The following is a 27,603-nucleotide window of genomic DNA, read 5'->3' as shown; positions in this document are numbered from 1 at the left end:
ACAGAGCTGCAGGGCTCCCTGCCTGCGGCGATGCAGGTTTGAGTCTTAAGCCCCTTTCTCTAAGAAAGGTAACTGCTGTTACTCATCTCTAGAGGGATGAATAAACAAGCAATTAGCCAAAGGTCACATACCAAGTTTAAAAAGTGTGTTTTCTGTTCAGGGCCACAAAAAGTTATTTTTCTTACTGATTCAAATTTTTTAGAGGGGTCAGCATATTGCAGTTTGTATCTTTGAGTGGAAGGGATGTTTATCCTGTTTGGCAAAATGTTGTCTAAGAAAGTTTTACTGTAATTCACTGCATCATTCATGAAAGGCTTATAGTTTTATTTATTTAATATTCACAGTTGAAAGCTGTGAAAATTGACAAACTTAAAGTATCAGGAACAAAAGCCAGTATATGGGTAGAAAATCCACTGTTTGCCTCTACTGACAATCCACAGATGATCTTTAGGGAATAGTCATTCCCTGACCTTTTGTCACTCATAATGCTTCAGCGTCCATCACTACTACTGTCACAAAAAAAAAAAAAAAAAAAAAAAAAAAAAAAAAAAAAAAAAAAAAAAAAGCAAAACAATTTACGTATGATTTTCCAAGCATTACCTTAATCACACACACAGTCCACAGAAGTCAGCAAACTTTTTGCACAATAGCAAGAGAATTTTACTCTACCTAACTAGAATTGAGAGCTTCCTGGTAAGGTCAGTGAGTGTTTAAAGTTCATTTGGAAATTGCAACAGGTAAATTAACTGAGTCAGAGTGAGTCAGGTTCAGAACTGGGTTTGGTTCTATAAGCATGTAATTAAAAAAATTCACACTAATGGAAAACTGTTGTTGCACAAGAATCAACATCCTACTTCTCACCTTGATACTGGAATTGTTAGTGATGTATCTCTTCTATACATGACAGTGTGGGAGATCTTGGTGTAGCCTGTTGAGAAAAATAGGTCTGCCTATTCCTTTTCTGAATACAATGCATTCAAAGAGAATCTTTTTGATCTGGATGGGGTAAGGAGGGGTCTTCCTGGCTTCAGCACTTAGTTTTTAAAAACAGTGTCCTGGCCATGCCTTCCCTGTGCCCTAGAGAGAACAGACTGATTGAGGTGTACTGTCATTTGATGCAATACTCTCATAAATTCAGTATTATTTTGATAATTAAACTTTCCCACAGTAAAACAAAAATAATCATTTCAGATCAGATGGAGTATATAAAAAGTCTCACCTTAAATGAAATACAGATTGCCAAGAAAACAAAACACCAGAAAGGTATGAATTCTGGCCCCAGTGTTCATGCCACTTCCCTTGGTGGCCTGGATCAAATAATTTGATGTCTGTATTTCCATCTTGTCACCACTCAAAGGTTAACAATCTCACATTGATGAGACATATTTTTCTTCATATTGAAATACCTGAAATATCTGTAGAAATAAAAATAAGTTGCTAACTCCAGTTAACAGTAAGATTTCTAAGACCTGAAATGTTTCTAGGTACAAAGGGGTAAGAAATAGTTAGAGATGGATGTAAAGTGGTTTTAATGATTTTGCTAAATTCATTTAATTTTGTGTATTTACAATTGGCTATAATATAACACATATTTAATAAAGAGGGCTATGGTTGTGGCTGGTTTATCAGTAAACAAAGCTGTTAGGAAGACCTACATACATCAGTGACTCTATCAGACTTCTTATAGATTAACTGGTTTTTTTCCCCATGATAAGGTTCCTGCACTACTTATTTCCTAAGGATAGATCTGTATTGGATGCTGTACTTGGATTGTCCCTGTTTTCCTCCACTCAGCTTTAAAACAACCTACACAAAGTTCCTAGTTAGGTGAAAGTTGCCACTGCCTGCTGCTATAGGTGTATATAAATATGTCTACATATAAATATATGTGTGTATATATGCACAATGATGACACTGTGCTAAACTGAGCTAAGCAGTAAGAAGAAAGGTCTTCTCCTGAAGTTTTTACTCAAAGAAAGATCTCTAAACTTTATTCAGGGTTTTTTTGGTTGGTTTTGGTTGTTTTTTTTTTCCTTCAAGAGTGCAGAAATAGGACCTGAATTGCCATATATTGACATTTTCAGTCCACTAAGTGATTTTATTCAGTGAGTCTCAAATCACTGCACAGACATAATTTCCTCCACTGCACCTTTTGCTGAGGTAGCAAGTTTTAGAAGATCACAAACCTGTTTTGAAATGTATAAATTTATTATATATATTTTATGGTTAATAAAAATTGGATTATAAATTTATTTTAACCTACCTCAGGTCCCTTTACCTGTCTATGAAACTGTCTGACTCTCAGGGAAGTAGAGCACAGAAGTGATTTGTGTAAAATTAAAAAACTCACCGATATCAATGCTTAAAGAGAAACTTAAAGCCAAATGGCAGTGGTTTTGTACATAGAAATAGGGAGATGATTTTACCTGGTCCTCATTTCCTTGCCCAGATGGCACTCAATAAGAAAGTTTTGTCTTGAATGCACCCTGTCAGTCAGTTTGATCAGATACAGAAAAATTATGTTCCCAAATGGAAAACAACTGCTGAGGGTTTAAAACAGGCAAGGAAAAGCGTATGCTGGTAGAGCAGGGAAAGCACTTTGCAAACTTAGCGGGAGCAGCATCTGCCCCATCTGCTGCGGACATTTGTCCAGTAGTCATTTACCAAAGGCACACAGAGGCAGACTGGGACCCAATCCTGCCTGACGCCTGGAGGGCAGAGAGGGTGAGAAGTAGCACAGTGCTGTACCACTGGCATGTGAAGCAGACACAGCATGGCCGAGCTCCCTGTGCAAGAGCAGAGCAGGAGGCAGAGGTACTGTTCAGCTCCCTTCAAGCACCACGCTGCTCTGGGCTTAGGAAGTGCAGGGAGAGAGATTGCCATGGCAAGAGAAGGGTTGACAGAGCAGACAGGATGTCCCCACCACCCCTGAAACCACATGCAGATGGAAACCTCCTCCTCCTACCGAAGGGGGACATATGTGCCAAAGCAGGGAAGATCATCTCTTGTATATCAGAGATGGCACCAGCACACCCTGTCCCATGTTCATCTGGAAACTTGCTCAAGTTTCAAGGTCTAAGAGACAGGAATTTACTGATGGAAAACCAGAGCTATTCCTGCATGGAGCATGCTGATAGTCCTTTGTATATTGTATTTAAAGACTCTGATTCAAGAAGCCTATGTTCTGCCTAAACCACTCCACTCCTCCTCCCTCTCTTACTTAAGTCTTCAGACATCAGGAAACAACAGCCAAAGGGATTTAAGGCCAGACTGGCTGAATGTGCACATGCAGCAGTGGAACTGTGAGCTAGGAACAGGCTTTTTGAAAAGCTGTATGGCCTTAAAAAGAAGACAGAATTTCTTGCTCTCTTTTGCAGCCTTCCTCTTGCTTCTTCTATTTAAAGGATATTAGATATCCAAGTACTTTAATTCAGATGTTTTTCTTAATAGCCTGAATTTATATGCAGACTCTGAAATGAAAGAAAGGTGCATTAACTCTAGCTGTTAGAGCTTCACTTGCAAATAGAAGTTATTTTTTGGAAGTGGAAAAGAGTAATAGGAAATAAATTGTTTGATTATTTCTTAGCTTTAAAAGTAATACCTAAAATCTGAGCAGAAGGTCTTGTGTTTTGGGGTTTTTTTTATTGCACTAGTTGTCATATATTTAAATGTTTTAAGTAGAATTGGCAGCAGTTTCACAACTGGTTACTTCAGGCAAGAAAATCAACCTAATCAGGAATCAAAGACCCCATTAACTTTAGCAACAGTTTCTCTAGAAAGCTGGAAAGCAAGCTACTGTTGTATATCTTCTATAGCATTCTCAAATCTTCAGATCTTAAAACATGCTGCAAACATTAATGAGCAGTCTCATAAAATACCTGTGGTCTTGTGGTTAAGACAGCCCAACTCATTTTCAAAAGAAAAAGGTTCAAAGCCTTGCTCGGTCACAGTCAGCTCATGCAAAACTAAGAAATACTCTTGATCCTGAAGTGCTTTAAATTTAGGCGTGAGAGTAATTCTGTTAAATTCAATGGGAAGAACATGCTTAAAAAATTCCATATTAATGAGATTTAAGGGTACCTTTGGGTTCAAAGTCCAAACAACCCTCCTGCAGCTGTTAACAGCCTCACGTCCAACTGTCCATCGGAGCCCCTAAGGAGCTTCCAAAAATAATTTCATGTACCTCCCTGTAGAGGGACGATCTGTGGCAAAGGGTCTGCTGGAAAGAGCAGAGCAGGAGTAGGAAGGAGAGCAATAATATCTTGAAACACAACCATTTAACTTCTGCTGCAGCTGTCTTGGCACACATCTGTCCAAGCCGTCGGTCCAGGCTTGGCCAAGCTCTACAAAGCAATGACTGCCTTTTACCAAGGCCTTTTCTGGGTTCAGGTGCTAACTTTGTTCACTTCCCCATGGCACGTGGGGATCCTGAATTAATAGGCATGTTCAGAGTAGGTCTGATCAAACCAGTTCGGTGAAAACGCTGGGGCTCCATCCACCAGCTGGGTGAGACGCAGCCTCACCCAGGCTGTGGGGCATCTCAGCTCAGCACCCCTCACCTCTACCCCACAGGATTTCGGTTTGCTTCCTGGAGCCATTTCTAGATATACGTTTCACCTCCCCAGTCTAACACTAGCAGTATTTCTTAGTGGACTGGCTCAGCTACTTCTTTCAGAGCATTTTAGATTTCATGGCTTTATACCCTTTATGTGGCCAGATCTCCTCACATGTTGCCTGTGTAATCTGAGGAGAAAACAAATGCCTCGGCTCTGTGGCACTTGCCCTTGCGGCAAGTGCTGTTGGTACTGACAAAGTACCACTATTATAAAACACTGCTTGAAATATAAATGTTAAATCACACTCAACAGTTTGCTTTGTACATCACAGCTTTTTTATCATCATTGCTGAGAAGTTTATACCTGTCATTCTTTCGAGGAGCAGCATTGAAATATTTCCTGTACGTTCATCACAAGCTTTTTCCTGTAATAAACTACTACATCATGTATATAACACTTCCTTAAACTGTATATTACTCTTGCTTCTGCAAAGAATTGACTCATTGGTTGTGTTGAGCCTGGGATGCAAAGTGAAGCCCAGGGGTGAGAAGCTCAGAGGAATGGAGAGGGAAAAGAGGTCATATAATCCTTTGGAAATACAGCTTTGCAGAGACCAAAGAGTAGGTCTGTTATTTGAATCAGTGACTGCTCTGAGAGCAATAAAAGTCACAAACAAATGCTGGTACCACAAGTGTTGGAAGACCTTGTAAATCATATGAGAAGGGTTAAAGCAATTATCTGAAGTACAATAGTCCTTGAAACATACTGATCTTCAACAATTACAGTCTCCCTTCTGGACAATAATTTTCATAGCAGAAGTCTGGCACAAAAACTTTGGAAACCACATTCAGTAAGTATTCTTTGTCTCACTGCAAGGATAATTATGTTTCCTTTCCCCTGCTTTCAGGACTTCTTCCCCAAAATTTGATAATTTAATTAGAAAGTGTAGCAACAGTCAAGGAGTTCACCAGACTGGAAATGCAAGTTACTGCAAGAAACCTGTCTACGGTGGGCTTTTAGTGTAAAAGAGCACTTTGGTCACCTCTTCCTCAGTAACAACAACCTAAACATGAAACTGGAAGACTTGAGAAAGGTTCAAAAAAAGATTGCAGGGCATATAAAGACTTGAACATAACAAAAAAAAGGCATGGAAACAGCTTTAAAACAGCAGATTCACTGGATAGAAGTTAGACCAACACATCAAATATACATAGTTTATTGTTGATGCCTGAGGCCACAAAATTATTTGGAGTCTTTGGCTTTCTGCATGTACAGGATGACAGCAGAAGCCAGACAATGGACTGATGTTTGTTCTTTCAAACCCAGCCACCAGATGAGTGGGGTTTTTGTTTTTAAATATTTAGTGTTTCGTTGGAAGGCTGGCATCTCTCACATGCTCCTTGAAAGAGAAAAAGCACCACAAGGATCCGGCTTGAGTTCAGAATCCTCATTCGGCCCTCAATTATCCGTCCCTCCCACACAGACAGAGCTGTATTTGCAACTTATTAGTTTGGGGCCTACTTTTTTTATTGTGGTTTTGGTTTAGTTTATGGCACTATATATTTTTGGCATTTGTTCTTCAATTTTAAAGTGATTTTCATGGTCATGGGAAGATGTAGAGACCAAAAGCTCTAAAAGTTTTTGCAGAGTAAGGCACAGAAAGGTATAATACGCTGAGTACATGGGCAACAGTGGCCTTCGGATAAGGCAGCAAACCCATTTTCCCATTCAGCCTTGCCAAAGCACTGCAGCCCTGCTGTATATGGACAACTATTTGTAAGGACCTCTGCTTGAGTTTTCCAAAAATTACTTACCTTTTCAAGAAAGCAGAGGGGAATTGGCCCAGACACTGAGAGATGTTCATTTTAATACCAAGTCCTGTGTGAGCATGACTGTAAGTATTCAAACAAAATCCAAGAGAAAGACTGATCTCACCTACAGTCAGCCTTGCTTAGTGACTCCCTTCCCTTTCAGCAGTCACAGGGAGAGATCACTAGAGGCCAAATGTGTTTGGTTGGGAAGGGGGTGGGATGAATCCCTCTTCCACTGAATTATGCAAAGTTCCTGTCAACCATTAGTAAGATTTGATCACTTAAGTCCTTCCAGCAATCTTGAAATACTTCTCTTTATTTTACAGCTTGTTCTGGGACATTTTCTGATGGTTTCAAGGGAGGTCTAAGGAGGTTTTGCTCAAGAGAAATGGGTTCTTCTAAGCTCTCATGTTGTTTATTTTGCCCCCCATGGCTGCAGATGGGAAAAGTGGGCAGATATTTCAAAGGTGGACACCTTCAAGTCCCATGGGACCAAATTGGACCTAATTTTAACCAAGACTGAAGAAGATGCTACAAGATTTTAACACTGTAAGTGGAAAGGGCATGCTTCCATGCGGGACTCCCAGCAGATTTCTGTGGTGAATTCTGGCTCTGGAGGCCAGGAGCAGCTTCTCCACTCACTGACTCTTAGTGTGATCAGGATTTGTTCTATAAAGGCCTAATCGACACTAACATGAATGAGATTCTTCATTTACAGCCCATAGCATGTGTACACGAAGACTGCCTCCTCTGGATCCCTGACACTGCTTTCTGCAGTGTTTGTGTCAAAACACAAACCTCTTAATGAAAAAGGCAAACACATATACTGCACATGAAAGTGATCAACAGAAATCTTTTCTCCTGAAAAAGCAGGGATGAGCCAGCCAGCACTGTGCAATCTTTGTTTATGTTCTGAAAGGGGCCAAACTCAATGGAAAAATAAAATACATATCCCAAAGGCTTCACAATAGACTCCCTTTTCATTCAGTGTTATCATACTGGAAAATTATTTTATATAGCAATATTTTACTATCTTTTGACAAAATTCTAGTTTTACTGTGATCAGTTGCTGGGATTTTATTGAACTACTATACGTTTAGTAACAATCTGTAGTTAAGGCTGCTGGTATATGTTTGAACAAATTAGGTTTAGAAATGGACTAGAAATTGCCTGGTAAAGCTTGAGTCTTCTTCCATCTTTGTGTGTAATTATCTACTAATAGGCACAGTTTCACAGTATTGGCTGTTATCACTAAGTCCTCTGCTTACTGTCAGTTGAATCAGGGATTTTTCCCACCGGTTTTCTTGTTTTGGAGATGCTTTAAAAAATACTTAAAAAACCAAAGGCAACTAAATGTAATCCAGAGCAATGAAAGTTTGCCAATTTTGCTGAAGCTGCTGATTCAACAAGGTCCTTAAGCATTTGTAAATTTAGGGGCATGACCAATGGGGCTATTTTTGAAACAGTACCACTAGTCATATGTTTAAAGTTACACTTGTGTTTACGTACTTTGTGGAATCAAACCTTAATGCTGTGGGCTAAGCTGAGATGACTCATTTAAGGGAAAAAATCATATATGTGAAAAAATATTCCCACTTCCTGATAAGTCATCAAATAGCTGCTTTTATTAAAATTCCAAGATGAGCTTCTCTAGTTGACTGTACCATTGTAAGTCAGGAAGCACAAACCAGGAGTATCATTAATATGTGATTTAAAAGGATTTAACCCCATAAGCAGCAACAAAAGATAGTCAATATAAGGAAGAGATACATTGTTAGCTTCTTAAGGAAAATCTCTCTAATGCAAAACATAGATGATCGATGCATTTAGCTAACTGAAGTAAAAAAACAATTCTGAAGATGTAGGTTCACGGTTTTAAGAAATGCAGAAGACCGGTTGGTACTGGTGCCAGATAGTCTGCCCCTAAACCCATAAATTCTGTGAGCATAGTATAGTGTTGGGTGTTAAGTGTTAAACATCTTGAAACCTTCATCAGCAGTTTGTCCATCAGCAGGCAAATTTTCCAGATGGTCTTTGAATGATCAGTTATGTTGCTCCTAATTGCAAGCTCCTCCTCCATGTGTCTCCTTCCCTGCTGCTTCAGTGTGAAGAAAGGTAAAGCCTTTAACCATTAAGCAGCTGACACAACTTGGGTAAACAATTCTTAGCACTGCATTTGCGAATGTTTACAAAATTGGTAAGGCTCAAATGGGTGTTTTACTTTTAGTATTTGTTTTTCTATACAAAATATCTCAGAAACAAAAACAGGTGGTGCATTCTCAGCTCTTTCTGCTTCCATATGTTATTTCATGAATGTCATTTACAACAGGTATTCAGGAACAAAAAGTGCAAAGGAACAACAGCAACAACAAAACCAAAAACAAACAAACAAACAAAAATGCCAACAAAACAAAAGTTCTGTGTTTAAGTAATACTGTCTTCCTCTGCAAAATAAACTGAAGTCTCTAATGGCTGCAGTTTAGGGCTATTTTTCACAGATCTCTCTAAAAAACAAACCCATACAGAAATGCATTCATGGAGCTTGTGGGATTTTGCATTTCATTTATCCTTTTTTTTATAGCAGCATAATGATAAAATTTTATTTCTTTTTTGCCATCATGAATTCTTTACCTTTTTACCTTTTAAAATCGTGCTTCAGAAGATTTGGTTATAAATGAAGGAATGAAGTCTTTAGGATATCTTTTGGGTACATATCTTTTAGGATATCTTTTAGGAACTTTTGAATGACTTCTTGTTGACATATTTAACTGTTCAAACCAATAGAAATAAGATCAGGCCTCAGATGAATCTTCCCCTGGATACATATCACTACAATCGATTTTCTCACAGTCTCTTAAAACGTGCAGTGTTCTTGTGCTTATATGAACAGTTTTGAGATATCATATGTGTGGTTTATGGTAACTTCTGTGTAGACTCTTAAGGATATACAGACCCCTGTCAAGAATGCCCATGGTATACAGAACTTTGTTAAAATACTAAGCAACTCCCGTTTGTAAAGACCAGTGGTCTGTCTTGGATCTTTTTGAGTGAACTAAGCCACATTTGGTGCTAATCTCTGATATCCCATGTTGGTCTTGTTCTTTGCCAAAGTATTCTGGAATTTAGTCAAAGTTGTAAGTACTGACTGTGACGTTTGCTGTCACAATTTGTGACATTGTGTACACCTCCATTTTTCAAATGCTGAAGTAAGGATATTTCATAGTAGTCTCTGTTAACACAGAAGAATGTCTTGTACAGGAAGTCAGTGAATGATCTCTCACTGACTTCAATACAAATAAAATTAGATTCAGCATTCTGTACTTCAAAAGGTCATTATAGATAAATAACCAAGTTATTTAAGAGTTTATGATTTGAACTAAATGGAGACTCTGAATCTTTTGTGAAACATCCTTCTTTAGCTATCGTTGTTTAATTATCTTTATGGATTTCCCACATATTTATCTTCCCCACTTAACTCTCAGTCTTCTGATAACTGGCCAATAGCTGATATTAAAAGCTTCCAAATTAATTGAGATTTTGGTTACGTTTTGCAAGTGATGTATTGCTTTTGTGGTTTTAACTGCTACAGAGTTTGCTTAAAACAGGAGGTGGCAATAATTAGCTCAGTCTTCTTGGTGGCTTCAGCAGTGACTTGGCAGATCTTTTTTGAGATGTTTATATAAGTGACAGCATCTCTAACCAGATAGTTCTTGTGCAATCCTGATATGTTCAGCTTATCCAGGAGTCTGCAAAAGAGTTGATCTGGGTTTTTTTGTCCAAATATCTGGCTATTTACACATTTGTGGGAAGGGAAAAGAAAGAACTTGAGGCAGCCAAAGTGTTCCAAGGAGTAAATCAGGGCAGCAATATATATTTAATCTGTACTCAGCTTTGAGGAGCTGGATGAACTTATTTCAATTTTTTAAATATTTTCTCCATACATGTTAATAACCCTTTAAACTTGACTTATTCCTTTTCCTTCATTATGACCCATAATCCCTTAAGGAATTTACTTTTGAAACCTGCAGCTTGGAAAGATTTTAACAGCATAACAGTTCCTGATTTTTGTGGGCAGGTATTATATTTATTACTTGGAGCTATGTGCCAGTGGTGTACTTGGGCTGATAGAGACAATAGCCTAAGGTTAACCTGTGCCTCAAGGAGCTCTTCTTCTAACCAGACCAAGATAACCACCAAACTGCAAGCACCTGCCTAGCATTGTGGTGGAGAAATCATATTTTCCTGAGGGTGGAGGCATCCAAAGAAGAAGGCAGGATTGTCTAGTTTTAGTTAGCAGTTCACCAGAGCTGGTACTGGCCTTGCAACATTTCTTTTCTAGAGAAGGAACTGAAGGCCTGAGGGAGCAGCACTCATTGCAGGAGGGTATTCTGTCTGTCAGGGACAGCGTGATAGAGGAATGGAGAAACTCTAGGGAAAGGAGCTGGCAGGCCCAACACATCAAAGAGTAGAAAGAAAAGAGCATAAATAAAACCGGAGATAACTGCGGAGGAAAGCAATAATACATAACAGGGTACACAAGCAGTTAGCCTGCAATGCCTAATTTTTGGCAGCTTAAACTTCCATGTCTCCCAATAGTCAGCCTTTGTTCCCCAAATCCCAAGGAATGAGATAACGTAAAAGTTAGTCCCCAGAAAGACCCCACTCATGTATGTAAGACTCATGTATAGAAGAAGTGAGCAAGAGACCCATTTGGATTACGTCCCATATTTGTGGAAAAAATCGTTCTACAGAAAAAGAAAGAAGAAGAATCAAAAGGAAAATTTGCTTTTTGATAAAGCAGATAATAACAAAATAGATATTTGTCACAATCTTTGGCCATTTGTCTATATTCAGTTCTTTCTCAAAGGTCATTTTGTCATATTTGGCTTAGCAATCCTGTGAAATATAATTAACTCTGTCATTTGATGTAAGACAGAATGTGGTCCAAGGTTAAATAGAAAGATAATGGCTTTTATCCATTTTTTTCTCCCAAAATGCTTCAGCAGTGTTGTCATAGATCAAAATCTGTGCTGCCAAATAAATACATGGAATTCCTCATGCTAGTGAAGGAAACTGAGCAGCCAAATTCTCATGCAACAAGTTGAGATTAATATCTGTATCACATATATATATTAATGGAGAAGAAAGAGGATCCTTGTTCATCTGTTTTATCATGATGTTACAAATGTGAGGAGCATCTGCTGAAACCAATCCTTTTAGCAGAACAGCAACTTTATTTTTGTTACTAAAAGATATTTCAAAAACATTATTGCAAAAGGCACTTTGAGGTCTCAATGACATTAATGAAAGTCTGGTTTCAGAAGGAAAGGAAAAAATATAATGTTGACCTTATCAGGCAAAGCTAAGCAGAAGGAATATTTTTCTTTTACCTAATTACATCATGATACTGTATTTTGACTTGTCCTTGTATAGACTTTCATCCAAGGAGCTCAAGAAAGTTCACAAATAGCTAAGTGAATCTCAGAGAGCAGAGAAAGTGATAAATATTGACTTATTTGCACACAGTAATTCAAAAATCAATAGCAAAGAAAGGCCCAGAGCTCACATCTTCTGTTTGCAGCACCATGCATGCTGCTGATTCAGTAGCACACTTAAGATCTTGCCTGGCTAAAGCATGCAAATTCATTTTGAGCATCTGAGCACCACTCAGGTGCCCAAAGCAGAGAACGTACCTAAGTACATTTCTAAATTATGGTCTAACTTTGTTTGCTAGGGAGCTTGGTGAAGCTTGCACCACATCTGACTTCTGTGTCCATTCAGTCAACAAATAAAAAAGCTTCAGGCTCCAGCTTGCCTCATCCAAACATAGCCATCACTGCAAGAGACTGAAGAAGAGAAATCATCTTTATTTCACAGGAGTGGCTACCATCCACTGATCAGTATAGGTAAGATGATTTACTCAGCCCAAGTTCAAACCTTTTTTGTTTGTGTGCACTGGAACAGCCCAAGCACAACCACTCAGGCTGCATGGCAACTCAGCAGCAGAAAAGATAAGCTCCAGTAGAAAGGTGCACTGGACAGCTTGTGGGGGAACACAGGGAGGAAACAGATTGATTCAGTGCAAGCTTTCTGTCAGAGTCTTAAATGAAGATTGGAAGCTTGGAAACCAGTGATAGGGTCAAACCCAGAAGTGCCCAGCACAAGGTGCCCTATAGGTTTCATATAATTAAAAAAATCAATGGAAGAGAGAATAAATAGTGTTTTGGAGTTCTAGCATCCTGTGCAACTGTATGGTTTTAAACTTCAGTCTAAATCATCTACTTCTGTTTTTATCAAAATAATATTTCTACAGTGATGTATGCAACACAGTTCGTTTAAATCAAAGAGACTAGTTGGCAGTAGGAGCTGTGAAGACCTGTTTCTTATGTCTCTGTATGACATGTGATTTATTTCCTTCTGTAACAAAGTACGGTGTCTGATCAGAGCGTTTCCGAATTGCCATCATCTGTCTCCCATGTGGCATTTTCTAGTGGCTGGTATTACAGTTGAGCTCATTTATAGAAACTGCCCTCAACAGGGGCACAATTTTTCTTCTACTGCACCATGAGCCATTGATGAGAAGTTCATAAGATAGAGTTGCATTGTGAAAAGTTCTGAGTTGTATTGGTCTATATTTTATTTTTAAACACCTGCCAAAAATCAGTTTGTTTTTTTAAGCAACATATGGAGTAAATTGAAACAACTGCCTGCTACTATGACCTTACAACACTACACTATAATACTAATAAAAAAGAAAAAAAATAATTCTATATGGTTTGTTAAGCACTGCCTATTTACAAGAACAAGCTAATTTTGTGAAGATAAAGCAGGGCTTTCCATGTCATAGGAGACTTATTTTAAAACCTTTTTGGTTACATGGATCAGTTTGCACCCTTTTCCATCAACAAATAATTGAAAAATATCATCAGCCAATTTTCCCAGATTTGTAAGCCCTAGGGAACTAGGTTTCAAGGGGGGGAAAAAAAAATAAATGGAAGTAATATTACAGATTACATGGAGCCAGGTCTGTTTCCACTCTACTTCCAGATCCGCAAGTTGAGAGGAAAGTAAAGGGATCCTTTATTTAATTATTATTTAAGTCCTAATTAGTTTCAGAAGCCTAGGGAAGTGAGTAAACTAAAATCCTAGCTATGGATAAATTTATGTGGACCTGTCTCTAAGGTTACTAACAAACAGAAGCAAGCATTGCAGGAAGATACTCATTTATGCGATGTAGGTAGAAGACACAGGAAAGCTTCCAAGCACTGAGGAAAGTACCCTCTCATATCTGCAATTGTCATAGCTATAGTAATGTGATTGCTACTATTCCTGTACTAACAAACACTGTTGGCAATACATTCTATTACGCCTTGGAAAGGCAGTTATTCTGCTTACCTGGGAAAGACTCACCTGCACCCTATAGCAAGAAAGTCAGAACATACCCCAATATACTGTATAAAGAAAGCATCAAGACACAGGAATAGAAGACAAGGTAAATGAACTCATCTTTGAACTAACCTGAAAACAATGATAATGAAATATGTAGTGATCTACCCTGGGGTTCACTGTGTTCATACGAAGGGCACACTGACCAGGTTGGCATAAGGAATTAGGAGATGAGCTCTCTGTCTTCAAAACAGCCGGAAAGGGAAAGGCAAGGTTATGTGGTAGCTTAGTGAATTAAAGCTTTAGCCCATTAGACCCTGGGGGTACAGTCAGGTCAGCACTGATTTTACTGTCAAGTCAAATCATACCACATAACTTTCTGTGTAGGAATAAATTTTTGCATTTTTTTATCTTTGCACTAACAGGAAAAATTCCCATGGAAGTCATGAATGACTTGACTACTGAGTTTAGCAGCAAGAATGCCTAACCGTGAAGCCAAATGTGTTGCACAAATATGTTTATTCCTCCAGGTCCATTCTGACATTTTTCATTAGTTCCCTGACATGGACAGAAATCTAAAGTTTGAAAGCAAAATTAGGTTCAGAGTATTATACAGTCATTCCCATACGGATCCAAGTTTCACAGTGTGAAAATCCCAGCTGGTTTGAAAGCAAGCTGGAAATATTATGAGAACAGATTCTTTTCTGACTGTTGGGTGTGTTTGTTTTTTCTCCCTGGGGAGACTGTGGGTTCCCTAAGCCACACTCTGCATTTAGACTCTCTACCGGGAAACCCTAGAGAGGAAATTCTAAATCATAGCTTTCTACACGCTGTATTTGACAGCTGGGTCTTGGAAACTTGCAGTGTCTCTGCTGCTCTCCCAGCTGAAGCCAATAGGATTTCTACAAAAGATTCAATAGGTTTCCCTCTGGGGACCAACAAAGATGTTACTAATGTCAGTTATGATGGAGAATTCTTCTGCTAAGCATTCTCCACTGTTTCTCTTTTACAAACAGAAAAAAACCCACCTAGTTCTTTTCAGGAAGAGCGTAATGACATTGATACAGGTTCGTGTATACCTGACCATACCAGGTGTAGAGATGAAAGGCTTTATAGACAGATACTATTATTTCCCTCAGTTATTTTGCATCCTTTCTTTATATTATTCACTGAATAGAATAAAACTTGGCAATATTTTAGCTTGACACCTTCTCTGCAGCAGTTTTAAAGATTTTATTGTTTTAAAGAAACAGATTTTTTTTTGTTGTTTTGCTTTTAAAGGGACTTAGGTAATTCAATCACAAAATTCCAATTAATTTAGAAGTGTTCTGACATGTTATCTCAGCTTTCAGCATGTCAGGAGAGAGACTTGATGTTCACTTGCTACCTCAATAACTACTTCCCCATAGTCTATTTTGTCATGTGATTTGATGTCTGAAAACTCACTTTTCTAGGCAGCATATTCACCTGCTCTTTTTCATAAGAGGTGTATACCAAGATGCCCTGCATCTCCTCTAGGATTGTGCAATTTTTTTAAATACTTATGAGAAAAGAGGAGGAAAAAAACTGCATCTGCTGGAGAATACTGAGTGATAATTTACATACATCAGTATAATCATCAAGCAATATCACCTATTTTAAAGGTAAGCCAAGCTTAGTCGAGCTGGAGATAAGAGATGGAAAAGGTAAAAGCTGGAGGTAAGAAAGAAGATTTCAGGGCACAAATTTTCTTCACCTTGTTGAAGCTGAAGTTTGGCATTTGGAGTGGAGCTGTTGCTCTGGACATCTTTGGTGTTCTTCTGAAAACCTGGACCTCCACAGCATGACGTGCCACAGCTGAGCATCCTGCAGAGCCACAGGAGATCTCCCGTGTATGACCACGCAGTACATGCATCCCCAGTGAGATGTAGGCTGAGGTTTTGCCTGACAGCTCTTGGCATGCGATGATGTGTATTTCTTCTGGTGGGAAATAAAGGTCTGTGGGTCTGATTTGTGGCAGAAATCTCATTTATTTGAGCACAGATGAAAAGCTGAATGAAGTTAAGCTGTATTTAGGAACATTAATATAACATGAAAATCAATGAATGAAAACATACAGGAGTCAACTTTTACTTGGGCTAGTTTGAAGTTAGTGAATAGATCAAAGCAGTTAAAACAAAAATTATGACTTACAAAGACTAATGACAGAGAATAAGAACCTGTACAAAACCAAACAAAACACCTGCCTGAACTTGAGGGTGGCAAGGGAATTATACACAATGAAACATATTTCCTGAAACATGTTTACATGAAAATTGCTTGGGGGTTGGGAGCACAGAGTAATTAGCTGAAAAATGACTAGATGGGTGAGGTTAGATGATTTGTTTGTCTAGCCAGCGTTTTAGGGCCAATGCAGTGGAAGCAGAGAAAGCGAAAGGAGGGCACTGCAGGTAAAAAACAAAACAAAAAAAAAAAAACAACAAACAAACAAACAAACAAAAAAAAAGCAAAGGACACATTTGTTTATTTGTCAATAATAATACCCCATAAAGCTACAGTGCTTAAATTACTGGAGGTGATCAAGGATCTGTCACTGTAATGCCTTTCCAACAGAAAATACAGTTCCCATAAATCTGTTTCTTTCCAGAGGACAATGATATTTAAATGTCATTTTCTGGGAAAAACAGTGTTTTGAGTTACTGAATTGACTCGAGATATTTCATTTTAAGTCAGTTAGATAAATTGTTTTTCCTTCCAATGGCCAATTGCCTCATAGGAGCTCTAGACCAAACACCTTGCTGTCTTAGGTCTGGGCTGAGCATTGTGGTTTTACAACATCTCCAGTGATGCAAACCAGCCATCACGTGACTGTATGACATGGTGCATCAAGGTATTCACCTGAGCAGAGTTTGTAATGAGAGGTATAACTTAACCAGAAAGCTTGGCCCTTAAAATGGAATGAATATTGACTACCATGAGGCAAACACAAAGTTCAGCTCTACCACACAGTGTTGGTTATGTACTGTACTGAGGGTTTATGGGATCAAGTATTACAGGGATTATGATCAGACCTGCAACACTCAGAAAAAAAGCTACGTAGAATTTCTGTGATTCAAACCCAGGCTGTCACATAGACAGTAGTGCTCACATAAGTCTGCTTTTTCAAGGCTGGGTTGAAGCTTGTCCCTTGCAAATTTTTCTAGTAAACAACTTTATACAATAAAGAGTTGTCCTAAAAATGTACATAGAAGTGGCTAACTACTTATTTGTGGCCCTGATAAAAGCATTGATGGCATATTAATGAACATCAGTTGCAGTCTTTCGCATCCCAGACAGGTGTCACACCAGGTTCTGGGCTATGCTGGATCCCAAAAGTGCTTCTGTGTGCACCTTGGTCTCCTGGAGTGTCATAAGCTTGCAAGCACCTGAGCAATTACAGGCAATGTCACAACAGGATAAATAACACACACAGTGTGTGATACAGATGACATTTCCTGTCTTTCAGGTACTGCTTTTAAGGCCCAGCTGTATGATCTTTACTGACAATGAATGAGACTTCTCTTTGCATATCATGCTCTGCCTACGACTAGTCCAGTCTTTATTATAGGAACATATTAATTATTCTTATATTCTTTACTATACAGTATCTCTGCTCTTAAGTTGAAATATGTGTTTGTCAAAACACCACAGGATGACAGCAAGTCCTCTTCATCCATTGGTGACCACACTCAGCATTTATCCCAGCAAACACCCTGGAAACAGGACATTCCCCCCTACTTTTGGCCATTTCCAAACGTAATTGCAGTCTGCTTGGAAACCCAGTGGCTCTGCGTGCAAGAGCTAATCTAAGTGAAAACTCACTTTCTTGTTCCTTTTTCTTTCTGAAGAATAGACAGCAATGCTGCAGCTGAGCCAGAAAAAATGAAACTTAGTGAAATCCTACTTCAGGAAACAAGCATGTGCTTAAATCCCACTGATTTAAAGCCTTCATACTACCCTTGAAGAGAACCTTTTCCTGAGGAGGGGTTTGATACTTTCCAATTTACACTGTTGAACTGGGTTAATAGGCTTTGTGGACTCCATGCAGATGTCCATAGGCTGTGAGTTTAACAGCCTTTCACCATAATGAAGATCTCAGAAGCTAATCTCCTTCATCACTATTCATGGATATTTGCCCCCATTATTATAATGTCATGTGTAGGCAGAGTGCACAGTTAAAGAAAAATAAACAAACGAAATTGTCAACCACTGGCAAATACCCAAAGCTGTGCCACCATCTGCCCACCCCACCCACTGATAAAATAAATTCCTGGCATTTTGCCTAGACTCAGGAATGCTAAATTAAATAAGTATTCCTGGCTGTGCACGCTGGAAGTCGAAAAATCTGGACCCTAATGGAAAAAAAAAGAGGAAATGAGTCAACATCCCAGGGACTTTCCACTAAGAACCTTCTGTTGCCGGCACCTGGAAATTCAAATCTGAGGAGCAAAGCTAAAATCATCCCAGGAAATATTACTGGCTAGCCCAGGCCATATGAAAAGAGGAGAGCCCTTAGTCCCTGAAACTGACCCCAGAAAAGGTTAGAACACCTTTATAAATTCCTGTAGGAAATCAATTAGATGCAGGGTCACTTAGTATTTTAAAACAGTAAGAGCACCTGGGGATTAAGGCAGATTAAAGGCCCACTATAGGAATTTATGATGGCCAGGGTCATCCACTTCTCCTTTCAGCTTTGGGGTAGAGTCTGTCCAAAGACAGAGCACAGATACTAAGTCCATCTCAACCTGCAAGGGCAACAGCTGTGTCAAAGGGAAGATGAGATTTGTAACTCCAGTGTGACAGTCTGCAGGGACAACGATAGCAGCCCTCTTCAGCCAGTTTTACATCCCCACTGAGGTCAAGGCAAACCCTGTTCATGCAATGCAATGCAGTGTCGTCTCTTACTCCTTCGAGTGGGGAAAGCTGTGAATGACCTTGTACATTGCTTTTCCTTCCAAGCAGACTTTCCACAAGCAGGGACAGGGATCATTCAGAGCCCACAGTCACAAGCAGTCTCTATTTCTGCATCACTTTCTTCTTTTGATAGCTAAGCATCGAACATGAATAGATTCCCAGAATCATTTTCCTATCCATCTTTCATCCCACCTCTGCTGGTTTTCACCACTGTAAATAAAAGGAAAATCAGACCTCACATTTCTATTCCATGTATGATAATCATAATCTAAACAGAAAATGTATTTGATACATAAAGTGCTCAGCTATCAGCTTTAATTTTATACTAAGAAGAGCCACTTTTAATTGTTACCAGGAATGTGTGTCAAAGGGGAAAGAACCAAAAATAGCTCTGGATGCATAAAAAAAAGAAATGGAAAAGCAGCACCATAGCTGTTATTCTAACAGCACATGTATGTCTGTTAACCTTAAGGATCTGCCAATAGTAAGGGTACATGTTTTAACTCGCTATAAAATGAATGTGCCTATGGGTCAGATTTGTATCTTAGTTATAACTATGTAAAGCAGAAATAAACTTCTTTGAAGTTGTTAGACTTATTTTGGATTTATAGTACTCTGAGATCAAAATCGGAACTGCGTTTTAAATTGAGATGAGCAGAACAATGAATGAGGCAAAAGGTTCAGATGGCAATGAATATAACAAGATCTCTAATATAAAGCACAATTTTTCTGTGCACAGTGTAATGAAACAGCAACATTACCGGCTAGATGGTTTGTATTACTATGTAATGAAGTTAGTTTATAAATTATTGCATGCAGACACACACACTCTCAGATGCCAGTTCTTTGACTTGTATTTTCATTAATTTCTTTGCCTTCTTTGTTCTGGGAAGCAAGTAATAAAACAAAATACAAATGTGAATATTATTTAACCAAATACATACATATTACATATGTTTGGAAGCATAAATATTATTTTAAAAATCTGTTTTCCTTATTATGTGCTGCCTAGAATAAAGAAGATAAAGAAAAACCTGTGTTTCACTTCTGAAAAAAAACACCAAAATTGCAAAGCCTATCTGTCTAGGCAGAACCCAAAGAAATATGTAAAGTTCTGGTACATGTAAGGAATGCCTTCAGTCATCATTTTAGAATATCATAGTACCAACATGGTGTATGCCTTCTCTTTATCACAAAAAAATATAATTAATGAGTAACAGAAAAATACTTATGATTGGTGAAGAATCTCATGTAATCCACTGACTTTGTTAATCTGTGATAAATACGGAAGCTAAGACAAACACATAAACAAAGGTTGTAATTAATGATGGGTGAAAAGGATTTTAAAACTCTTTTCTGTGATAATAGTACATTTTTGTACCTAAAAGCACTCTAACACCAATTGTTTGTTAACAAAATTAACTTCTTAAACTGAAATAACCACTTCTAGTTACTTTGATTTTTTAGAAAGAATTAACTAAGATGCTGAATAAGAATATTTCTAGTTGATTTAATGGGATCTTAATATATGCACTCCTCCAAAAGTCAGGCTTACACTGCTAAGAGCATCTTCCCTGACTCCTAGACAAGTAACTTTTCACTCAGCTTCCCAAACAAGAAGCCTGGCATACAGAATTAATGACATCACAGATGCAGCCATGTTCCATACCTAGTGCATATGAAGGATCCTTTTCTGCACACTACTTTGTGAATCCCCATTCTGGATTTGGGTGGTTTTAAAAATAATCTATTGAGGATATACAAAACCACCCCAGCAACAGGGGTGGGGTTCTTTTGCTCAGACAGCTGCTGTACCCTTACGTTCTGCCAGGAAACTGCTTTTGGTGGGGACACTCACTAGTTTGGAGAAACTCGACCACAAAATGTGTATTGTTTTGAAAAGTTCGTATTTCTGCTGTTGACATGCAACCAGCCATGGCACACACTGTTCATTAGGAAACATCTGTCTATGGGTTTTCACAGTTGCAAGCATTTTAAAGCACAATAACGATTCAGAGAGCAGATAATTTTAAAACAGTTAGATGCAGGCAGGTTTTAATAACTAAATAAAAGTCACGCGGCAAATTTATGTCACTGATGAAATGTCAACATGCTGATGTACAGGAAGGCAGAGAGGAACATCCAGTTCAGTAATTGCTATGCAGTATTTCTTTGTGTTTGAAGGCCAGAAAGGTACTTCTCTGCAGCAGAGAGGTTCCACTTCTATTTTAGAGAAAAAAAAAATAGAAATAAGTTCTTAGAAAAGGCAAATAATTTGCAGGAAGATGTTTTTTCTGACATTGGTCTAGACAGTTTTGATTCAGAAATGATATAGAAAGAATGGTAATTATACACATCCAATTCTTTTTGCATCAGTTGTACAGCATTTACACATCCTGTGTGAATTTGTGTCAGTGAAAGCTCACTGTTGGATAACAGCATTATGGCTGTATTAAACATCTGAGTTCCTAAGACTGTATTTGAGTTGAGAACACTTATTCCAGATTCTGACACAAAGAAACTAGGTTTTGGAACAAATGGTTCTTGAGCTCTAGACATGGGGATGCTAAACCCAAAAAAAGTGAATGGAAAAGGAATTCTTTTGTTTCAGTGTATGACACACAGCAAAGTGAATGTTCAGCTTCAGCTATCATATGGTAGTCAGACATTCAAATTAGACAACCAATCAGCATTTTTTAACTGCACGCTGGGTGTGTGACTTGCACCACTATCACCTGCCCCTCAGCCCACAACCCCATTAAGAGAAGCAGAGTTCAGTTCTAAAAAGTGCTATACATTTAAGTTCAGATGCTCAGATTGCATCTGGAGTCAGTAGCGGTTCAAGACATAAATGATTCTTCACAGGGCTGAGATTTTAAACAAAGACCTCCTCCAGCTTAACAAGTAGAAGTTATGCATCCAATGTTACTATCATGAATGATACTTCCACCTGGAAGAAGTCATCATATAAGAGCTGTGTAATATCTAATAGGAATGATATCTGTATTATTTAAAATAATGTATTTTATGAACTAAGAAAATCCAGCGCAACCCATCTGTGTGACTTATGTTAGACATATGTGATAGACTTACACGCTAATTAAATATGGAAAATAAATATTCATTCTTCATCCTCAAAGTTTACATTTCTGTAGTATCTTCTATCACAGAATCAGTTACAGCTTTTTTGATTTCTTTCATCCCTATTATGCCTTCATACATCTTAGAGATTTTTCAATAGTCCCCATAATATCAAAGCATAGATCATTTAGGAAACATAATTTGATGATGCAGTATTATTTCCACAAGGAGGACCAGCTAATCTGTTTACAGTAGGACTGATACAGCTGCACAGCAGCAACTGCACAGGACAGGCACTAGCACCAACAGAGGAGGGACTGTACCCCTCTGGAGTCATCTGATACAGGGATGTCTGACTAGTGAGATTATAAAATTTACTCCAGTGGCCTATTTCACCACACTTACAATTTAACTGTGTCTGTAGTAATAATCACCATGGTATGAATGCCAAAACAGAGTGATGGATAATTGGGACAGTCAAAAAACCAGGATGTTGGGATGCCATGAATGCATCTCTCCCACAGGCATTAGGCATAATCCTGATGACTTGGAAAAGCTTTGAATCTCAGAAACAAATTGTCAAAGTGCAAGATTTTTGTTAAAAGTACTTCAGCACTTTTAACACTCAAAGGGAGACAGCAACAACTCTTCAACACTCAGAACAACTACACAATTGGCAAAACAATCACTGGCAAGCTTTTACGTCCTGCCACCCCTTTCCCAAGTAAAATACAGCAGGAGAACTGTGAGAACCCTAGGAAGGTGACAGGGGAGATTGTGGGATACATATGGTTTTCAAAATATCCATCAATGTTATAAAGTCTGCCCTGCCAACAGGTGGTTTTACAGTAGCTGCTAGATGCTTAATCTCTGCTTCTATGTTTTACTGATGCTGTCACAGCCACACAGGGACATGCAGAAGATTCCATCCTATTCTTTTATGCTAGAGTTGTCAAAGATTTTATCCCCAAAGAGGTTGCAGAGTTGCATTGAAATCATAAGAAATCAAATAGGCTGGAGCAGCAACATACTTACTTGAAAGCTCATCTGCTTGAGATATTTCAGTCTGAATTCTTTCCCTATCACATAGGAGTGCTTTCAGGCAATCTCCCACATGAAACACCGTGGGTGAGCGTTGCACATCTAGAGGGGGTTGCAGTCTCTAAGTCGTGTAACACTGCCATAGAGGAGGACCTCTGCTACAGACACAATGACAGCCCTAAATTTCCACAGACTTAATTGTTCTTTCTCTTCAGGATTCTGAGTAATTTCTTAAAATATAAGATTTTCTTGAAATACAAGTACCAGATGACAATATTCAATAGATTCAATATTTAGACAGATGCTAATACATTTTATTATGCATTGGAAGACCGTAGCAAGTACTGGCATTCTTTCTTATTTAGTAGAAAGGACACATAATTACTACCATTTAAGGTGAATATATCTTTTCATCCCCAAAGTGTTCCAAAACAAACAAAACACAACTGAAATGTAGTTGCCCTGAGGTTGTAAAGCCGCAACAGCACATACCAAACAAAAAAGAGAAAAGTGGGAAGGAGCATAAGACTGTAGTTTAATTTTTTCTCCTTAAAACTATTTCTTTGGATCCTTACATATAAACCAAACTGGATTTTAAACCCGAATCTTACCTGGAAGACTGCCAGCCATTACATCTTTCTCAGAAGACAAAAAGACCAAGTTGACCATACTGGAGGAAATACAGAGCAAATTATAGTCTAAAATACAACCCCCCAAATTTAGCTAGATTTAAAAAATTGTTCTTACATCTAGGGAGATTCATCAATGTACACCTCTGATGTAGACATACAGTAGCATATACTGGTGTTTGCTCAGTGCAGCTGACCTCCTCATAAACTGTAGAAAACATTGACATCTGTTTGGTCCTGAGGTAATACAGTTCAGTGAGGACAATACAATATCCCGCCCCCCTCAAATACACACAACTTACTTTCCTGCTATTTGTTAAGAGTTCATGGGAAAAAAAGACTCTTGGGTATACAAGGAATTATAATAAAACAAGATCATAGAGAGAACTTCATAACAAGATTATTTAAAAGATATCCACCATCAGGTTTTAAATTTACAGTACTGCAACTCATGGAAAGCTCAAACTGGTAAACATCCAAAATTCAGCACAAATTTAGTTGTAGTAAGTAGAACTCATGGTCAATAAGTGAGGGTAATTATTTCCACCTATAAAATACTTCTAATTAATTAACTCAAAAGAGAATATAAAATATTTTTTAAATAAAAGTATAACCTTAGTTTCTACTCTTTACTGTAAACATATGGCAATGAAATAAACTACTGAACAAAAGAAAGTAAAAATAATTAGATCTAATTCTGCTTTTATACATTTTCCTAACCTCGTTGACTATATTCTTATTTGGTGTCTCTGCTATCAGCTGTGCTATTGCTCCAAGCTAAAACCAAACTCCTCCTGTCCTTTTGTTGGGATTTATTCTTTAGAAATAAATGTTTTTAATCCTTAACGATTTGTAGAAAAAGCTGTCATTTTAATCTGCTGTGATGCAACTTGCCTAGTATCTGAAGAAACCTCACCCATTGCTTTAAAGTGAAACAAAATGTGGTGACTGTCACATGGGAATGGAATCACTGCTTATTTCTGCTGCAAGAAAATTCAGGTGTGGATGAACCAGCTATCTCTTGCTATCTTTCCTATATACAGCAAAAAAGGACTGTGCCAGTCCAAGCAGGTTTGTCAGTAGCGAAACCCTGAACACAGACTTCTTTTTAAGACTTTTCCAGCAACTGTAATGATCAAGCAATAGACTAGTGCACCCTTGCACAGATAGGCACTGGCTTTCACCAAAAGATCAACACAGAATGCAGAAACAGAAGCCCAGTGTTTCTATGTACCCGCTTATGCAGGGGCACTGCACTGATAAATCACCCATTGTATCTGCTACAGCTTCTCTGAAGCATTCTCATCCAATTTCTAAAAAAAAAAAAAAAAAAAAAAAAAAAAAAAAAAAAGTTATCTATGTCACCACACAGATTAAAATTGATTTTTATATTCTTCACCATTACATTAGTCAGTTTTGTTACTGAAATTAGATGGACTGGGAAGCTGTCACATTTTATGTATTTGTGGCACAGGGAGCTGGATGCTGTTCTCAGCTCTGTCACTTGACTTTGAACAACTCACCTAGTCTTTGTCCCAGTTCTTGCAGACATCAAATGATGACAATAACAGTTACCTGTCTGACAAGAAAGTTGTGAAATGCTTTTCATTAATGTTTGTAAGAAGGTTTTAGAATTTCATACAGAAGCTCTACAGACCAATTTTCCAGGTCAGTATTATTACAGCATCAGAGTCATCCTCTGTTGCAGAATGTGCCTAATAAGTAGACAGGCGGAAAATGGAATCCAGATGTTTACAGTCACATTGGAGGGGTAAGAGAGGATGATGCAAAGAGCAATGGTTTTGCCCTTGCTTTTTCAAATTATGATGCTGCGACATTGTTTTCTTGTCTCGCTCACTGAGGGGAGAGCCTGCCTATGGAAGCAAATGAAGAAATAAAAATTCCTCCTTGGCTCTATGTGTGAGAACAATGGAGTGTTGTCCTCTCATTCTGTGGTGATAGCTGTTCACCCCAAGGACTCAGGAAGAGCCCTGAAAAGTTTAGGTTAAAAAAATAACAATTGTCTGTGATATGCTTGTCTTTTCCCACTTCCAAAGACTGACTGAATTATATATCCCTTCATGGGAGTTATTCCCACTACAACTTTCCTGTGTTGCTACTCGAGTTTTCCATGTTGAGAAGGTCACACGTTCTTCACATGCTTGATCCATGGCCAAGCCATGTCTTCAGTGACTGCAGAGGACTATAACCCTTTCAAAGCAATGAGACACTTTCAGATATAAAAGGAGAGCAGCTTAACTTTGGAGTGCTGTGCTTGAGCCCAAGGCCTCTGCGCAGCCTGCACAGTTTGCTGTCCCATTCCCTGTGTTCTGCTGCAGGGAATGGACGAGAAAAAATGGGTCCATTCACAGCCTGGCAGTCAAGGCCTATTTCCTCAGCCGTAGCCAAAATCCTCAGCTGAACATAAATACTAGGATTTGTCTTTTTCTATATAAATTAATTCTTTTCTTTTAACCCTGCAAGTGTCACAGGACAATTAGAAGGATGAGCTTGGAAAATGCTGTTATGGGCTTGTTCTTAAATGCAATTTCCATGCATCTCTCTTTTTTAAAAGGGATTTGAAAACCATATCATCTGTCAATGGGCCAGTGAAAAAGACAGGAACTGAAATTGGGATGATCATTATTTTCCTTATCAGAACTGCCAACCATGGGTGTGTCAGACTCAGCAGTGCCCTTCAGCTCTTTGTGTGTATGATTTGGCTATTCAACTGGCAAGTTTGCTGGAGATACTGTAGAAGTATGAACACCACTGAACACAATAGGGTCTTCACTAGCTTCTTCAGGAAATGCTGTATAATACGTAGTACTTCTTTTGATAGCAGTTCCCAAATCCCACATAAAGAAACAGACAGAAGACCCTCTATTGGATATGAGGGTATTTCACTTCAGTTAGGATGATCTGAATGAATATGCTTTTTGCTTTCCTTTTCTGGGGGTCCACAAGGGAAAGGAAAAAAAAAAAAAAAAAAAAAAAAAAAGATTTATTAGCTTGAGGTTGGGAATAAACGAAAATTATTTGTGTCTTATAGAAACATAATATCAAGAAAAAGCACCCTTGAACCCTGTGTTCCATCCTCTGTCACTCAAAGAGGTATCTAAAGCCACACAGACCACTGCTGCCAGACAGGAAGTAAATTGGAGCCTCCCACAACTGACCCAATATTAGGAAAATATGAAGAGGCTCAGCTTGTTCATGTTCTGACCCTTAATGTATTAATTAAGAAAATCAAAGTTAATAAAATTGACTAGATTCTCAAAGGTGAACAAACAATAAACTGGCAATTTCATTGCACTTGGTTTCCTTCTCATCTGTCAGTAAAAGGATGGGACATCGCTAGTGCCTGTAACTAACATGACTACTTGTGCAAGTACAGGCTTTTACGGACTGTGCAAATAGAAATAATGAACATGCAATAGCCAAGATAAAAACGAGTCATAGGATGAATGAGATTGGTGGCTGTGGGAATAGATTTCAGGGCTTTTATGAAGCTATGTGACCTGGCAGGAGCCCAGGTGGGGTGCAAGAGGAACTGAGATAGAGAAGGTTTGATTGAGGAAGACAACAAATGACACATCCAGTATTATATATGAAAGTGGGAGAGGTTAGAAATAGATTTTTAGAGTCATCGTCACAAAGGTGGCAACTAAATCTATGGGAATAACTAAAGTCATCTCACTTATTAATTTATCTACCCACACACGTACACACCCTTGCTGACTTCCTAATTGACGTTGTGGCCAGAGAAGAAACACTGAATTCAAAGAGGGGCTATTTGTATTTTATTTCTGATCCAGCTGGACCCAAGAGGTGCCAGGAATCGTTTGAGAAAGGCTCCTTTCAAAAAGCAATTGGGCTGTATTTCAGGCAGTGTGAATTATGGTTCTCTGAAACCTCCAGTCATTTGAAAAATACTTTTTTGCTCACTAAGACAGCATGGTAACTTAGACTGATAATGTGCTACAATATCAGATAGAGATTTTTCTAGTAATTCCTGTGCTGTGATGTTTTAAAATACCAGGGAAAAAGTAAGTTATTCCATGAAGAGAAAACTGCTGAATTTTTTTTTTTTTTTCCTTTTGAAATTTTCCTCTTTTTTTTCCCAGGCATCTTTTTACAGCTTACCCTTTCCATCAGCACTCATTT

The sequence above is a fragment of the Athene cunicularia genome (assembly GCF_003259725.1).
Source record: "Athene cunicularia isolate RWA chromosome 3 unlocalized genomic scaffold, athCun1 chr3_part1, whole genome shotgun sequence".
NCBI lineage: Eukaryota > Metazoa > Chordata > Aves > Strigiformes > Strigidae > Athene > Athene cunicularia.
Note: the sequence above shows the minus strand (reverse complement) of the source record.